The sequence below is a fragment of the Alosa alosa genome, chromosome 14 (assembly GCF_017589495.1).
Source record: "Alosa alosa isolate M-15738 ecotype Scorff River chromosome 14, AALO_Geno_1.1, whole genome shotgun sequence".
Taxonomy (NCBI): domain Eukaryota; kingdom Metazoa; phylum Chordata; class Actinopteri; order Clupeiformes; family Clupeidae; genus Alosa; species Alosa alosa.
The window spans coordinates 809,990-815,936 of NC_063202.1; the positions used below are offsets into that span (position 1 = coordinate 809,990).

General features: G+C 41.2%; 1 protein-coding gene across 3 annotated transcripts in view; it reads right to left on the minus strand.

Annotated features, from left to right (window-relative positions):
* cdh8 (cadherin 8) overlaps positions 1-2,373 on the minus strand; it is a 95,252-nt gene extending 92,879 nt beyond the window's left edge. For 2 of the 3 annotated variants that reach the window (XM_048263560.1, XM_048263558.1), the window contains exon 1: positions 2,143-2,373. The gene's annotated coding sequence lies outside the window, so the exon portion shown is untranslated. Of the gene's footprint in view, positions 1-1,710; positions 2,093-2,142 lie in introns of those variants that run through there. The other variant, XM_048263559.1, reaches the window with a different exon arrangement.
* Between the last annotated feature and the right edge of the window lie 3,574 nt (positions 2,374-5,947).

Here is a 5,947-nt window from a genome sequence, read left to right on the forward strand (position 1 = left end):
GCGTGTGTGTGTGTGTGTGTGTGTGTGCGTGTGTGCGTGTGTATGTGTGTGTACAAAGCCATGTCCTTGTCAGTATGTGTATACATTTACATGTAAATGTGTTTGTTGACAGGTACAGGGATTAGAGAGAATGCTCTCTCTTGTAAATTAAACACGCAGAAGAGAAAAAATGATCAAGTCAAGAAAAGCATCTAGGCATCAATCTTAAAATGGCTGAGCAACAGCACTGTGGATGTAAATCTGACCAGACTGTAATAGCTTGTTGTTTTCATAACCTGCCCAGTCGTACTGTGCTCTAGCGGCTGCCCGTGCTGCTCACACCATGTCTGTGTGATGCTATGATATTACCCTTTAAAAATCTGCTGTTGCAAAGATTATCTTACATGATATTTTTTTTTTTATCAAAAATTACATGTACTGCATCACTAAGGCTTTTCTAATACTCCCTAAATCCCAAATCACTCACCTCCGTGCATGTATCAAAAGCCCTGAATACAATAAATACTTTCTTGTAAGATGAGCTTAATGTAATGCTGACTCTTCTAGAGGTTTATAGGAACACAATATTCTAGTACACATATTTAGATTTTTGCCTATGAACCTGAAGGTCCCGTGATGATGATGAGGGAAGAGACAGGATTGGATAACAGTACAAAATGCTATTTGAGGTCTGTGATTAGTTCTCTCTGATTCTGCTGCACAGAAATCTGTCCCAAAAGTGAAACTTCACATTACAAAGGCAAAGAGAGAGATCAAAGTGAACTTAAAAACGTCCTCTCTCGATTCATCTGCATACATCTGTTAATTCTTAGTCCTGGATGGAAAAAACTAATCAATGGGAACAGCATTCCTGATCCTTGAAGGAACCACAGACTCACAAGTAGCTCTGATGGAGATAGCACCACCACAATCATTTCAATGGCTCACAACTAAATAAGGAGGGCATGATAAAAGAAGTGTTTCTGCAAATGTTATCTGTAACTCATATGTCTAGGCCATATCAATATCTGAGTATTATGTATTTGGACAAAACATACCTGTAATAAGTTTAAGAACTCAATAAACCACCATACCACATATTAGTAACTGATACATTTCATAAACCATGGCACATTAAATGAAATTCTAGGTGTATTGAAGGGGTTGAAAAGGCAGCAAAGTTGTGGTATGCAGGCTACATACTTACACATACACACGGAAATAACACATACACATGGAAATAACATAGCAACTCGATTGTAATTGTATGATATAATCAATTGTGCAAAATGGTCCCATGTTAGTTATTTTTAAAACAGTTTTAAGAGGAACTATTTTGCATTCATCTAACATACATGGAGCCTTGTCTTTTATTTCCCTTTTTTGACAATTTGAGAAAAGTGAATGAGGGGGTTGTTTTAAACACTCAAAACGGCCATAATTTGTCAAACGTCATAAGTTTGCACGGACATCAGCATTATAGAATTGTGAGGTTAAAGTATTTTGGATTGAACAGCAGAACGAAGCGGCGGTAATGTACTCGAAGGCCCCGAGTATAGAGTATAGAGTACAGCCCCGTGTCGTGGAAATAAGACTGCTCTGCGATACCTGACTGCAGCTTGTTTCAGCACCACCAGAGTGGACAGCTCCGCGCTTATACAGTACATCCAACAAAGCTGAGATACAAATAATAAGTAGCCATAAATGAGAACGGGGAAGACCCAAACTTACCACTTTTGAAGCACATATCCTCTTCAGTGGCACATCCTCAAACGAATACACGTCAGAATGTTAATTGAAACTACTAAAAATCCACTCACGATGTTCCTCGAGTTGTGAGTATCACCTAGGCGGCCACGAAGTCTGCGCGATTGTCAGAGACATCTGTTTCAGTGCAACAACACAAACGTTTCTTCTAGAGAAATGCACCACAACCGAAGCAAAATGTTGCGCACCGAGTCATAGAATCGGAGAGCTCACACTGTCAATCTTCCCCACTCACCGATCAATCACCACTGAGCTCTGCCTATCAGCGTATAGCAGCAAGCCGCGGTCTTATGCACAGAAATATCCAACTGACAGCCCCCTTGTCATCCTCAGCAAATTGTCCAACACACCTGAAAACAGCTATTCACCTGTTAATAACACTAACATAATACTTACTATCTTGAGGTCGGTTGTTTGCAGCATGTTAAGCTCTGAAAAGAAATCTTCTTAACATGTACATATGCTGTTTCTTCTGGGCACAGGGCTAAAATAATAACAATACAAAAGAAAATAAAAGGAAGGACGTGCTGAACAGACGTGAAGGATCCTTACAGGTTAGTGCCCTCGCGGTGAAGCGGTGTGCTGGAGCTCCGGCAAGCCTACTTTGCAGAGTGGCGGACTATGGAGAGGCGGGGAGGGCGGTGAGGTGTACGGTAGAAAGAGCCTCCCCTTTGCCGCGCTCATTGGGCTGATTAAGAGGCTGGTCCACAGCCGGGGAAATTAATGCTTGCGCGCTTACCCTGGGAATACACAACTTTTATGATCGTGCGCCGAGGAGAGACTCACACTGGTGCACTGCCTCCTATAAAATGTTGAGACAAAGTAATGTATATATGTATTTTTTATTTTTTCATTTAAATATGTATTCTAATGTCAGTCTTACAGTGAACAATTCAACTAAGAAGCGACAGTGAGTTCATCGTTCGGCGCTATACACTCGGTTACTTCCTCTCCTTATGTGTCCCTCTTCCACCCTCCCGTCTCTTTTAGATATTTTCGTTTAAACGTTTTAATCAGTCGAGGGGCAAATTGCCGCAAGGAAAAGCTAAACCCTATGCTAGTGAATAGAAGTGACAGCGAGGCAGTGTGTCAGTTTGTGCCACCAGATAGGGGGGCTTCAATGCAAATAACGACCAAAAGAAAAACAACAAGAAATCTCTCGAGAAGCTGGCTGCGCCTTGCATATCGCTGTTTTTACATTCTGCTTAACCTCGATCGATTCGTAGACGTCTTTTGTAGGGCAGGTATTAATTCTGTAATCAAAGCAGTTTACTGACGCTCCATGACGAGTCTGTTATACTTGCGCAACTCTGCAAAGGGGCTGGCTAGTTCCTCGTCGCCGCCACATGAAGGTTCGATGAAGAATTTTGGGAAATACTTCTCAAAGATTGGTTTTATCTTGTCTTTCAGAGCAACATAACATATTTTAAGAAAGCACTATTGTGATAAGGCTACAAAAATATGCCCAAACTGAAAGAGTACCAACTGGATGATAACCATTCTAAATCCAAAGGGTAGGCTATACGAAGTCAGAAAAGGCAGGCACATGGCAATACTCACCTTACGCTTAACCTGTTTTTGCCTTTTACAACCTGGCAACATGTTACATCATGCATTTCTACGATGTTTGAAAATAAATTGCATTATGAGACATAACAATAAAACACCAGATGTATTTCACACGATTTGTATACCAAAGTAAGAGTGCAGGAACATAAAGTACACGGACATGGGTAAAGCTGAGCTGCCTTGCAAATCCTAGCGCCCTCTAGTGTCGGAGGTAGTGGAACTGGTGAGTAGTTTTGCTGCAGTAGGCAATATAACCTTTAGCTAATAGTACTTTCTCAGTATATATATATATATATATATATATATATATATATATATATAAACCTCAACGCTCAGTTGCAATAAATTATATCTGCTCATATATTTCCTATTGTGAGATTGGCCAACAAATAATTACACTGTGTAGATACAACTCAGAAATTGTATGTTGATGCTGGTACACATAGGCTCTGGGCAATTCACTGTAATTCCACAGTCACTAATATAATTTACAGTATAATCCTATGGTATGGATGCATGCATCTAATTACCTGTAGTGGATATTGTCAGTGTTGATTTACAGTGCATGTCACCTGTGTTTGTGATCCTGTTATCAGGCTGCTGCTCTATATTTGTTGAGCAGCTCTTGGAGTCTTAAGAATCACTGTGGGAAGGCATCAAAATACATATCACAGGTCCCAATTAGCATCCATATTGGCTGAAGCATTATTTTTTTTCTGAACCATTTTGCTCCCCGCCCACACACACTTTGATGTTGCAGCCTTATTTTCAGATGGGATTTCAAGATTCTTCATGTTCATTTCCTCCCTCATATGAAGACAGAATTGTGTGCACTTTGACAACGCCTTGACTTATTTAAGATATTAAATAGCCAATTTTATGCAGTCCACTCCAAGTAAGAAAGACAGGCAATAATTGTGCTTCCACACTGCTCATGAACGGTTTGGAAGAAAAAAAACCTAAAAACTCAACTCAGACTCAGATGCGGCTGATTGATGTAGTCGCAATTTGTTAACAAACAATTTCAAAAAACTTGTAATACATTTTTTGTTTGTCTTGATGTAAGTAATCAACTCAGTAGTTTTCATGGTGATATGTGAAGGTTAATTTTTTTCCCCTATTTGCATGAGAAAAATACTGAATAGGCGCATTAATAGGGTATATTTAGGTATTTTTTTAAACGTTCCCCTAATGGGATTCTTCGGGGCTTTTTTCCCCTTACTCAGGACATACTGTATTGAGGATACAAAATCAGTTAAGTTTTCGTCTGTTGCAATTTTTTTCATAAAATGACTGGACTATGTATCTTGAGATGCAAAACACTAAAAATGCAATTAGCTTAAAAATCCAAATGTTCCCATGGGCTACTCGACCACACCAACCTGATAGATCAACTTGCTTGGCATATAATTTAGGCATATTGCCATGGTATTGCTTCTGCTCTGCAGTTCTGTCTACTTCCACCCCATCTCCTCATAACCCCTCACCACACACACACACACACACACACACACACACACACACACATTACCAAGGCAAGCTCTGCTCTCCTTCCATTGATTAATTCTACTGGCACAGCTCTCTAACCGGTGATCAAAATATCAGACGGCTTGGAGAAAGGCAAAGAAAGTGAAGGGGAAATGGTCTCTGCGGCCCAGGCATCCTCAATCGATCACCGCTTACGGCTTTGTCAGAGGTATAAATCACCGGGCCACCGCTGTGACGGCTGGTGCCACTGCTGCCTACTCTTCAGGCATGTGTCAGCGAGTGTCACCAGTCCAAGGTGGCACTCACAGGAGGGAAAAGGACAGCGTGTTTACTTCTTATTTGGGCTGTTTGTTTGCTCAGCTGCTTGTTTGTGCCCTCACTGTGATGTTTTCATTTTAGACTGGATGGTAATAGTCACACATTTCTTTGCCACATTCTTTTGTAAACAAGAAACAGGAGAAAACAAGAAGAAGAAGAAGAAGAAGAAGATGATGATGATGATGATGGTGATGATGGTGATGATGACGATGAAGACAGACAAAAACAACCACAGTAGGGGCTGAGGACACAGGCTGGCATAAAACATGATTATATATCATCTTCAGTAGGCCAATATTCTTGGTACTCGCTTAACACAAGCACCTACAAACAGACCATATGAATCCAATAACCAATAACTGTATCCCCTATCACAGCAGAAAGTCTTTAAAAGATTGAATCACTAAAGTAACATTAAACACATATGATTAATTGATTACTTATGATTATTGCATTGGTTGGTTTACATCCTCAGACATGTGAACTAGCAACCATGCTGGCTAGGTTGGGACAAAGATAGTGGGGGGCAGCCGTGGCCTACTGGTTAGGGCTTCAGGCTTGTAACCGAAGGGTTGCTGGTTCGATCCCTGACCCAGTAGGAAAAATGTGGGCGGTGGAAGTGGTTGAGCACTGCCATGCCTACATCCACGGCTAAAGTGCCCCTGAGCAAACAGGCACCTAACCCCTCACTGCTTCCCGAGTGCCGCTGTAGCAGGCAGCTCACTGCGCCGGGATCCCCTCACTGCGTGTTCACTGTGTGCTGTGTGTGTTTCACTAATTCACGGATTGGGATAAATGCAGAGACCAAATTTCCCTCACGGGATCA